The sequence below is a fragment of the Harpegnathos saltator genome, unplaced genomic scaffold, assembly GCF_003227715.2.
Source record: "Harpegnathos saltator strain DR-91 unplaced genomic scaffold, Hsal_v8.6 scaffold234, whole genome shotgun sequence".
Taxonomy (NCBI): domain Eukaryota; kingdom Metazoa; phylum Arthropoda; class Insecta; order Hymenoptera; family Formicidae; genus Harpegnathos; species Harpegnathos saltator.
Genome location: NW_020230022.1, coordinates 170751 through 184012, shown reverse-complemented (window position 1 = coordinate 184012; position 13262 = coordinate 170751).

Below are 13262 nucleotides of genomic sequence, written 5' to 3'. Positions count from 1 at the left end.
CCCGGCCCCTTGGGGAGGGCGGGGGTTATATCGGACTTCTACCGATTAAAACCCCTGCGGGGTGCCTACTGCTCGGACTGTGGTAGGAGGAGTCAGGGGAACTACGCCTGCATTCCTTCCCCGACTCCCCGGGCCCAGGGCTCTCTTGGGGCCCCATGCCTAAGTACCACGCCCCTCCCTGATTGAAACCCAGGTAGCAGACACTCGTCATAATCACATCATTCTTACATCAGATGTTACGTCATTTATTCTTTAAATTAACCTACAAATGCCGTCTTTTTGACGGTCCTAAGTCACAGACCAAAGACGTCATTTGGTAACGTCAATTAAACGTTACTTTTAAACGTATAATGACGTGAATAATTTACTCCAGAATGACATATTAACGACGTCAATAATATGTTATTTAGACTGTTTTAGACAGCATTCTTCTATTTGGTATTTTACTGACGTACTAAGATTCGGTTGCACTAACGTTATTTTGGGTATAAGCGAGAAATAAAAAATTTTAAATTCGTTATACAAAAGTAAAAACGTCACTGAAAATACTATAATATGCGCTTATCTTATTGCGATTTATGCAAATTATAATATTTTGGATGACGTTTCTACTTAGTATAACAAATTTAAAATTGTTAAATTTCGCTTAAAACCAAATAAGTTAGTGCAATCGAGCCTTAAGTACGTCAATAAAGCTGACGGTCAGTAAAGGTCAATAAACCAAATATCAGAATGATGTCTAAAACATCAGTCTAAATAACATTAGATATTTATTTAATTTATTATTTTTTATATATCGTTTTATTTTACCATATTTTTTGGAAGCATTTTTAGTATATATTTTCTGGCTTATGTTTTAAATATAATTAAGTTTTACAGCGATGAACTAAGCGAAAAGAAAAATCGTATTTTAAAGTGTTAAATATTTATAAGTTAAATATTTATCTTAATATTATCTAAATAAACAATATTGATTCTACGAGTCAGTTGCAATTGTAAGTAAGAACTGAAAGGTATCATATGAATATATTTATTTTTATTTATTACACAGAAAACTAAATATTTTAACAATGTTAAAATTAACGTAACAATTCTTTGGAACGTAATATGAATATCAAACATTATTGTAAACATAAAATAATTCGTTCTGAAACACATGTATTTATTATAATTAAAATTTTAAATTAAATTGAAGAGTTCTATCAAACAATAATAAGATATATACTTAAAGAAATAAAATATAAAAACATTACAATTACGTTTATTGCGCAAAAATAAAATAATTACGAGATTATCAATAATTAAACATGTGTACTACAAACATTGCTTCTTAATGTTACATATGAAGAAGAGGAAAACATACCCAATTTTCATCATTGAGAGGTAGAAGAATACATTTTGCTTTTATATGATCAATATCCCATACCTCTAATTGTTCACATAAATTCTTTACACGAACAATGTTTAATTGTTTAGAATCAAATGGATATAAGTAAAGTGATTCATATGACATATATTGTTTCCCAATTAATTTTGTTGCACCATTTGTAGTTACAATTATATTGTTAATCTGTACAACTTTATTCGTTGTACTTAAAAAATATGAATCAGCAATACAATATAAATGGATGGATAAAATGTAATTAGTATTATTAATCTTTTTAAATTGTTTAAAAACATTAATATTACTTAATAATGGACCATTATTGTGTTCTAAAAAATGCTGAAGAACTGGGTTATTTGGTTCTTGGTAATGATTATTACTTAAAAATATTTCATGTAACCTACGACATACTTGTTCAAGTGGTTTACGAGATGATTTTACTAAATTTTTTAATTTACCCAAATAATTTTCATATGGAAAACAAGATCAATTATCTAAAGGTCCATACCGTTGTACATCACTTGTTAAGTGGCACAGTATGTGCACATTGTATACATAAAACTCAGGACCATAAATTGTTTCTGCGTGATTAATAAAAGTTTAAAGTAATTCCTGCGCTAATAGTAAGCCTAATTTATTATTATATTTCGAAAGAAGAATGGATATAGCTGAATGGAATAGGAGAAAATGTTCATAAATTGATATGTCAAGTATATCCATCAAAACAACAGGTCCCAAATAAACTAAAAAACTTCTAAATTCGGTTGCTTTCCATCTAGATAACTCTGTTAAGCTTCGCGGTTTTCGATTAAATTCTGAAGGCATAAATGAACTAAATGCAACTAATTTTTGAGATATTAAATCAATTAAGCGATAACATAATTTAACCTTACATTTACCACTGACCCAAGTATGTAATAGTTTTTTTGGTAACACCCAAACATACTGCATGCATGTAATCGAGTGGAAATTGTGTTACCATTCCACATTTTAGTTCGAGAAGGGGCGAAATGCCAATATGATACTCTTCATCAAGTTGTAAGACAAATGACTCATCTGTTCTTCGTTTTGCATGAATATTTCTCAAAATAATACGCCCTTCAAAATATGTACCACTTTCTTCACATTTTTCGCAAGAAGAATATCCATTATGATTTTTTATTTGTTTCATATAAACCCGAGCAGGAGCATCACATATAAAACTATGAATTTTTATATTAAAATGTTTATCATGTATTTCAAGTCCATTTTTTAACAACAAAGATAGTTCTTCTATAAAATCTGCAAGATATAAATGTAAGGGCGACGGTTTAGAGTGACCATAAAAAACTCCTACGACGAATGGAACCATTTGCACATTTTTTACAAGACCTAAAATAGGCCATAAATGTTTGTTTGTGCTATTAAATAAAGGGAGACCGTCAATATTAAAACTTAGCCCCAAAGTAGATCCGGCATAAAATTTAGAAATATATTCTAAATTCTGTACTAAACCAATATGACAGTATTCCCCAGTATCTAACTGCTTTTTATTTATAGATACTGGAGTTTGTAACAAAGTTTTAGAGTTCAAAGGTAATTCTGGATGAAACTTATGCAAAATATGTAAAAGATCTGTTAAGGCAGAATGAGTAATATTATGTTTAATAACAGCCCAGTGTTTAATCAACCCACGAAGATTTAAATTAGATGTGTTTTCCTCCTCTATATCATTAACTAAATTGTCTAACTCGTAACTTAAATTTAAAGATGTTCGATTTTCAGTACACTCATCAAAAGTATTAATGTTATCAACAGAAATGTCATTACATATTATTTTTTCACTGCTATTATAATCTGTTGTAGTACGTTTTACATTTGTGTCTTCATTATGCTCTTGAGAATCGGACACAATCAATTCTTTAAACAATTTTACCTTTTCATTGGCAATTCTTCTGTATATCTGCCGTTTTCCAACGCAATGCTTTCTATATGACTTTAAAGACATGACGCAACTATTTATTCTTCTTTTTTACACGTTGAGGAGCGTGTTTTAACCAGACTTTTATGGAATCTTCAATAGCTTGATTGTTCGCACCTGGTGTCGTAGATTTAACAGTGTCTGAAACAATTGGGATGACAAAATAGCTTAATATTTATGAAATGACTACAAATGTAATATGTCTTAATATATTTTTCAATTAAAATTTAACATATAAAAAGATTATTGTAATTATTTAGACTGTAATTACTTAGACGTTTTCATTTAGAATAATAAACAATTATCTTACTTATTATAATATTTGTCAACAATAAGGAAGAAAATGGTTTTTTTCCTGATCTTTTTCCGTAAAAGCTATAGTTTTGAGACAATTTATCTGAAAATAACTGCTTCAAAATTTTATTTGTCTTGCTTGCAATGTCCCGACCTCCTAGATTAGATAGAAATGAAAACTACGAACGAAATTTCTAATTAATTTCCATCAAAATATAACAATGATTTGTTTTAATAGTCTAACATTATTTTCATTGAAACATTGTTCATGCATAATTATATGCAGGGTGTTTGATAGCTGATCATGCAGACGAAAGTTGGAGATAGATTGGATGTAGCCGAGAAGAAAAGTCATGTACCATAATGTCAAATTGGCAATAGTTATCGAGTTATTAATTAAAACATGTGAGCCAACGAACACGTAGAGAGCGGAGGACGGCCGCAGTAAGCACGTAGACATTTCATACAGGCGGAGTCAGTGAGTGGCGGTAGGCAAACGCGCACGGCGAGGGGCAACGTAAGCGACAAGAGGCGATCGCCTGTGACGAGGAGCGAGCGAGCTTCTTCTTTATAGCTTTTTCCTTATAGCTCGCTTGCTCCTCGTCGTTCGCGCTCGCTCGTTCTTCGTCGCGCTCGCTCGCCTCTTGTCGCTTTCGCTCGCTCGCTCCTCGTCGTTCGCGCTCGCCCGCTCCTCGTCGCGCGCGTTCGCCTCTTGTTGTTTATGTTGCCTCTCGCCGCGCGCGCTCGCCCACCGCCACTCGCTGACTCCGCCTGTATCAAATGCCTATGTGCTTACTGCGGTCGCCCTCCGCTCTCTACGTGCTCGTTGGCTCACATGTTTTAATTAATAACTCGATAACTATTGCCAATTTGACATTATGGTACATGACTTTTCTTCTCGGCTACACCCAATCTATCTCCAACTTTCGTCTGCATGATCAGCTATCAAACACCCTGTATAATTCATGCATAATTACGCATGAAAAATGTTTTAGTGTAATATATAGCAAACAAAAAATAACTCACATAGAATAATAAGAAAATGCAAATTTAATCGATAGAAGAATTATGAAAATATAAAACTTTCACAAGAAATATTAAAATAAATCTTCAATATTACTATGGAAATAGAAACAGAATATTTACCAAAAGATGTGAATTAGCTTCATCTGCAATGTACCTTTTCAAGATATCTACACTTTCATTCGTGTGTAATGGTAGATTTACAGGAAAATTTTTGGGCAAAGAAAAACTGACAGCACCTTTAGCTTGAAGTTTGCTAACATGAGCTAATATCTGATTATTTTGCTCTTTTATAGTGCAAAGAATATCTATTATTTTCTTATTTACTGAAATAGAAATACAAATATAATGTATATACACATATATATATACAGGGTGTTTGATAGCTGATCATGCAGAGGAAAGTTGAAGATAGATTGGGTGTAGCCGAGAAGAAAAGTCATATACCATAATGTCAAATTGGCAATAGTTATCGAGTTATTAATTAAAACATGTGAGCCAATGAGCGCGTAGAGAGCGGAGGGCGCCCGCAGTAAGCACATAGACATCTGATACAGGCGGAGTCAGCGAGTAACGATAGGCGAGCGCGCGCGGCGAAGGGCAACGTAAACAACAAGAGGCGAGCGCGCGCGACGAGGAGCGAGCGAGCTATAAGGAAAAAGCTATAAAGAAAAAGCTTGCTCGCTCCTCGTCGCGCGCGATCGCCTCTTGTCGCTTACGTTGCCCCTCGCCGCGCGCGCTTGCCTATCGACACTCATTGACTCCGCCTGTATCAAATGTCTACGGGCTTACTGCGGCCGCCCTCCACTCTCTACGCGCTCGTTGGCTCACATGTTTTAATTAATAACTCAGTAACTATTGCCAATTTGATTATAGTACATGACTTTTCTTCTCGGCTACACCCAATCTATCTCCAACTTTCGTCTGCATGATCAGCTATCAAACATCCTGTATATATATATATATACTAGGTGCGCAACTAAGTTTCCGGGTTTATTTGATCAATGAAAAATGGAAAATTTCAAGAGAAATACAAAAAATGGTTTATTCAAAGTATCGTCCCTCGCTAGCTACAAATTTTTGTCATCTCTCTGGCAATACATGAATACCGCAACGATAAAACCACGCGTCTTTGGATCGAAACCATTCATCCAACCAATTTTGCACTTCTTCGAAATTGGCCAAGTGTTGTCCAGCCAATTGTCATGCTCCATCGACCGAAACAAGCGATAATCGGAAGAGGCCAAGTCTGGCGAATACGGCGGGTGCGGTAGCAGATTCCATTTCAACGTTTTGATGGTGTCCTGGACGATGGAAGTGCGATGGCACGGAGCGTTGTCGTACTGCAATATCACTCGTTCGTGTCTCGTGTCCCATTCTGGCCGTTTTTCCAGCAATGCATGGTTCAAAGTGATCAGTTGTTGTCAGTTGTCAGCGATGCCCATTGACAGTTTCACCTAGTTTCAGCAGCTCATAGTACACGATTCCTTTCTGGTCCCACCAAACGCAGAGCATTGTCTTCTTTTCGAAGCGATTTGGCCGTGACGTCGATGTTGATGCTTCGCCAGGTGAAAGTCACGATTTTTTGCGTCTGGGATTCCCGAAATATATCCACTTCTCATCGCCAGTAACAATTCAATGCAGGACACTCTTTCTTCCATGCCGCAAAAGCAAAATTTCGGAAGTGACCCTTCGATTTTCTATCTGTTTTTCAGTCAACTCATGCGGCACCCATTTTCCTTCCTTTTGAATTTTTCCCATGGCATGTAAATTTTGGAAATACCTTGGCGAGTCATGTTTAATGTCTCCGCAAGTTGATCTTGTGTTTGCGTATCATCTTCATCCAATAACGCTTGCAGATCGGCGTCCTCAATTGTTTTCGGTCTTCCGGAGCGTTCCTTGTCCTCAGTGTCGAAATCGCTACTTCTAAAGCATTTAAACCAATCTTCACAGGTAGTTTTCGATGGTGCATGTTCGCCGTAGGCCTCCTCAAACAAACGACGTGCTTCAGCTGCACTTTTTTTCAAGTTAAAGCAGAAAAGCAAAGCTTCCCACAAATGCTGTTTATTTGCCACAAAACTTGACATCTTCGTTGTAAGAAAATATATTTTTGCGTTGCGATATGTGTTCGTATTACGACTGGTTATTGTTAACAGATGTCCAAGCTATAAAAAAACACAACTTCAGACATGTATGTCGATTACATGTGTCGTTAGCGCCATCCATGTGTGAAACCCGGAAACTAAGTTGCGCACCTAGTAAATATGAAACCGGAATTTTTGTATAGAAAATACACATTTATTATATGAAGATGATAAAAATATTTTATTCGAAGTATTGTCCATCGCTGGCTATACATTTTGTCTGACCACCTGTTTGACAATTTGTGGATGCCACGCCAAGAAAACTGTTGCTCTTTTGAGACAAACCAGTCATCGAGCCATTTTCGTATATTTTCGTAAGAAGTGAAGCGCTGCTCAGCAAGTGCGTGTCCCATCGATGCAAATAAGTAGTAATCGGACGGAGGCAAGTCTGGTGAGCAAGCCGCATGCGAAAGTATTTTCTAACTAAACGCCTCAATCATTTTCTTGACCAGTTTTGCTGTGTGTGATGGTGCATTATCATGAAGCAAAATCACTTTGTGTTGCCTTTTTTGATATTCTGGTCGTTTTTCACGAAAAGCTTGATTCAAATCGATCATTTGTTTTCGGTAGCGTTCAGTATTAACGGTTTCGCCAGGTTTTAGCAGCTCATAATCAGATCATACCCTTCTGATCCCATCAAACACAGAGCATTGTCTTCCGTCCATAGCGATTTGGCCTTGCAGTCAATATCGATGGTTCACCTGGAGTTACCCATGATCTTTTACGCTTCGCATTCTCTAAATATATCTACTTTTCATCGCCAGTCACAATTCGATGAAGAAATGACTTTCTTTTGTACCTGGCGAGCAACATTTCGCAAATGGTTTTTCAGTTTTCCTGCTGTCTTTCATTCAGTTCATGTGGAACCCATTTTCCCATCTTCTGGATCTTCCCCATGGCTTTCAAACGTATGGAGACGGCTTCTCGTGTCACATTTAATTGATCCGCCAGTTGTTGCGTTTGAGCGTCATCCTCATTCAACAATGCTTGCAATTCGCTGTCTTCAAACTTTTTCGGTGGTCTTCCATGTTCTTCGTTTCTCACGGCAAAATCGCCACTTTTGAATTTTTTAAACCACTCAAAGCACTGTGATTTACCAAGAACATGCTCACCGTAAGCTTCGACAAGCATTCGATGCGATTCTGCAGCAGTTTTCTTCAAATGGTAACAGAAAGTCAATGCTGTCCGCAAATCGTAGCTTCCAGGCACAAAATTCGACATGTTCAACGCTATTATAAACTATGCTATTGTATGAAACTTGTATTGTTGTGAGTTGAAAATCTTTGTCAGATGTCAACAAATGGAAATGGCGCCAATGTCGCGGTTTGACGGTAACTACATTGACAGCTAGGGCCATCTATGGGCAAATTCTAGTTTCATATTTACAGACATGGTATGTATTAGGTTGTTCGGAAAGTTCGTTTCAAATTTCGCGCGCTCCATATTTCTATGTAATCAGTAAGAACGAGGGCGCTCTAAACGATTTTATGTTTGTTAACAAACATTCCCGGATCTATGAGTCCGCTAAGGAAACTTCGCAGATCTTCCTAAGTGCAACTATTTCGTCAGAAATCAGTTTGAAAAATGGAGAACCAAAAAGTCCATTTTCGTCATGTGATGCTATATTGCTTTAAACATGGCTTCATGGCTTCGCAGACCCTGAATGAGATGTTCTCAGTATATGAAGATGCCTGCGTCACTCACCAGACAGTTCGAAAATGGTATCGAAGATTCGAAGCTGGCGATTTCAACATGGAAGATCAAACTCGCTCAGGCCGGCCTCAGGAGGTTGATGAAACGCTTCTTATGAATCTCGTGCACGAAAATCCTCGAGTGACAGTTAGAGAACTCGCCGACACTCTGCACAAGTCTGTTTTCACCGTGCATGACCATCTGAAGAAGCTAGGATTCTCAAGTCGACTGGATGTGTGAGTGCCACACGAAATGAATGAACGGCAGTTGCTGGAACGTGTGAACGTCTGCGATATGCTGCTTCAACGGCACGAAAAAGAACCGTTCTTGAAGAGGATCATAACAGGCGATGAAAGTTGGATCCTGTACAATTATGTTAGCCGCAAGAGGTCATGGGGAACCAGCGACGCGTCTACGCAAACAGTGGCCAAGCCGGGGCTTCACGCGAAAAAGGTTCTTCTGAGTATCTGGTGTGATTTTAAGGGCGTGGTATATTATGAGCTTCTTCAACCAAACGAAACCATCAACGCGGCGAAGTACAGCCTTCAACTGGACGAACTGAAGACTGCCATCGCACGGAAGCGCCCTGAATTGGCCAACAGGCGTGGAATTGTTTTCCATCATGATAACGTCAGACCTCACGTTGCAATGTCTATCTGTAGGAAGCTGTTAGACTTCGAATGGGACGTTCTTCCTCATCCTCCATATTCTCCCGACCTTGCCTCATCTGACTACTATCTATTTCTTTCTTTAAAAAATTTTTTTCGGGACAAGAAATTCGAGTCTTTGAAAGTCCTCAAAAGTCATCTTGATAAATTCTTCGTCAATAAGAAACCTTTATTTTGGAGCAAAGGCATCATGCAGCTTCCTGAAAGATGGGCCAAGGTCGTTGAACAAAACGGTACATATTTGCTTCAATAAAGTTCCTCTTTGTGTAAAATAATGCGCTCTTAATTTATTTCAAAAATTTGAAACGAACTTTCCGAACAACCTAATAGTATGCTATATGGATACCAATAATCACACAGCAATAGATAATTCATACGTTTTTCTTGCTACAACTTTTGAAACAGTGGTGGAACGGTAAATTAACGTTTAAGGATAAGTAAGAAAAAATATATGAATGCTGGAGAACGTAAAATCCTTTTTAATTTTAAGGAGACTAAATGCAAAATAAAGTAAGAGGAATTGTCGTCTTCGAAATCGGGAAGATAGCGGAAACTGTGAGCAGACTTGTTATTACACATCATCCAAGTTGGAAAGGTTAATCAATATTAAATGTTGTGCGTCAACAACTAAAGGTTATGCTGACGATTAGATTAGATGCCGGGTTTTGGAACTATTTTTATAGTAGATAAGTTTACTGCGTCTTTTGATTCATATAAGTATGTATGTGCGAGAAAATATTATTCCTAGTTTCATTTGCGACAGAGAGCAGTTACGATTCTATTAAAAAATTTGTAATCATTGCTTGATAGAATTCTCTGTAAAATGACGTCGATTAATGTTGCAAACGTAATAAATATGTTAATGAATCAAATTGTGTCAAATTGTGAATATAACATAGATACCTATAACACCATTGGAAATTGAAGTCCATAATGAAATTCGGGACATTCTACAAACTTTTCAGAACATACGTCTGGCATCATTATTAGAACATGATTACGTGTTTGATTTTGCTGATCCATCAGAGCCATATGGAGTACAAATTATAGAATATATAGAAAGAGAAGATGATGATAGTTTTGAAGCTGAAGAATGCATTGTTGATGAGGAAAGTGGGAAGATCGATTTTAATTATAAAAGAAAAGCTGTGGAGTTTTAGAAAAGCGGAGTGAAGCTTTGTCGAGCTTTAACTAGCGTATAGAGCAAGTTTCGTAAGGTTAAAAATTTACAGCAATTACACAGGTGGGAAGAGAGTATAGAAATAGGTGGAACAAATATAGATAAATTAGCATTTATTACGGGATATGTATTGCAAAGTTTGAGGAAGCTTGTAATAGAAAATTTATTGTTCATGATATGAATTTAAGATTTTGGGCTTTGGAGGCAAAGTACCTAAAGATCCTTTAACAGAGATCGGCCGATGGGTGAACGATTGCTGATTGGCTCACGTCGCATGGGATAAAACCGGAAGTGAGAAAGAAAGAGATATACTAGGTGCGCAACTAACAAGTTGTAAGTTTCCGGGTTTCACACATAGTAGATGACGCTAACGACACATGTAGTCGACATACATGTCTGAAGCTGTGTTCTTTTATAGCTTGGACATCTGTTAACAATAACCAGTCGTAATACGAACACATATCGCAACGCAAAAATATTTTTTCTTACAACGAAGATGTCAAGTTTTGTGGCAAATAAACAGCATTTGTGGGAAGCTTTGCTTTTCTGCTTTAACTTGAAAAAAAGTGCAGCTGAAGCACGTCGTTTGTTTGAGGAGGCCTACGGCGAACATGTACCATCGAAAACTACCTGTGAAGATTGGTTTAAACGCTTCAGAAGTGGCGATTTCGACACTGAGGACAAGGAACGTTCCGGAAGACCGAAAACAATTGAGGACGCCGATCTGCAAGCGTTATTGGATGAAGATGATACGCAACCACAAGATCAACTTGCGGAGACATTAAACATTGTTACTGGCGATGAGAAGTGGATATATTTCGGGAATCCCAGACGCAAAAAATCGTGACTTTCACTTGGCGAAGCATCAACATCGACGTCACGGCCAAATCGCTTCGAAAAGAAGACAATGCTCTGCGTTTGGTGGGATCAGAAAGGAATCGTGTACTATGAGCTGCTGAAACCAGGTGAAACTGTCAATGGGCATCGCTGACAACTGACAACAACTGATCACTTTGAACCATGCATTGCTGGAAAAACGGCCAGAATGGGACACGAGACACGAACGAGTGATATTGCAGTACGACAACGCTCCGTGCCATCGCACTTCCATCGTCCAGGACACCATCAAAACGTTGAAATGGAATCTGCTACCGCACCCGCCGTATTCGCCAGACTTGGCCCCTTCCGATTATCGCTTGTTCCGGTCGATGGAGCATGACAATTGGCTGGACAACTTGGCCAATTTCGAAGAAGTGCAAAATTGGTTGGATGAATGGTTTCGATCCAAAGACGCGTGGTTTTATCGTCGCGGTATTCATGTATTGCCAGAGAGATGACAAAAATTTGTAGCTAGCGAGGGACGATACTTTGAATAAACCATTTTTTGTATTTCTCTTGAAATTTTCCATTTTTCATTGATCAAAAAAACCCCAAAAAAATCAAAGAAACTTAGTTGCGCATCTAGTACATACCTGGTATATTAGAACAGATAAGTAAACAATATTGAAGTATTATTTTTTTAAGAGTACCATTTGAATCCTACCAAGGTTATTATCTCACGTGCAAGGTAAACTTTTGTCAACATACAGAGAATGATATGTCTTTATTCGTAACATCTCTATTTCTTGGCACACACGTTACTATTTTTACATAAGCAAATTAATCTCTGCTCTTGTTTATATCTCATGTAATAGATTGCAATGTCATTAGAATTAAGTTCTTTTCATCTTGCAGTATAGGAAAATATCAATTCGATAACAAGATGCAATTAATCGCAAGTAATCGAGTACAACGTAATTCAAAGGTACCTACCTATAGCGCGGCGCCTATATACTGTAAGAAATGATATGTTAAATTTAACATATTTCATGTGTCTCAAATCATCCACTCTCATTTATATATTAATTTAACATATAGCAAATATGTTAAAAAATAATACACATAATATGTAAAAAATTAACAAAGAAATTTAACATTTGAATGCCGTCAAGAATCAGTTTGTGTTAAATTGACATACAGTAAATGTTACTTCAACATTTGGAAAAAGTAATGATCTGTGATTTAATGAAATGAAAATGTTAGATTGACATAATCTGTCTTAAAAATTCAATCTTCACATACCCGAAATGGGTTATACATTTAACACATTATAACTGTTATAATACATTATACATTTAACACATTATAACTATTATAATGAAGAAAGTAACACATTTTAGATGTTGACTTCAACATATAAAATATGTCATAGCTAGAATTCATGCATTTACATATAAATTATGTTATTTTAATACTTGGAAATGTCATTTTAACACTTGAAAATAGTTAATCTTAATTTAACACAAGAAAGTCTAGGTAATACAACAACGATATGTTAAATTAACACACGATTATGTAAAAAATTTAACACAAAACTTTCTACACACAAATAATTTTAACAAAAGTACGAAATGTTTTTAACAGTATGGATGAATTTGATACACGATACTCTTTATTTTTGCCCTAAGAACAACTTAAAAATTTTTGAAAGTAACGAAGAGGGGGAGGGGATTTAAAAAATTTTTCAATTTTGCAAAATCTGAATACACAGTTGCAAAAAGTATGAAATACACTACAACTTTCATATAAACCATTTTTGCATATGCCTTGTACTTTAAAAGATATATCCTAATGAAAATGGTTTTTCTCTTCGAAGGATAGTTTCACCCCCTCAGACTGGAATTTCGCACGAACAAAAAATAGTTTTGCATTACGGATGAACTACTTTACTTCCACACAAAGTTTCAGAATTTTTTGAATTTCCGTGTTGAATTCCCTAACCTTCCTTGTGAGCTTGACAATAAATTGCGAATTCTCAAGCCTCATTCTTTTATTGCTAAACAGTAAACGTTATTCATCGCAGAAAGAAGAATCTCCA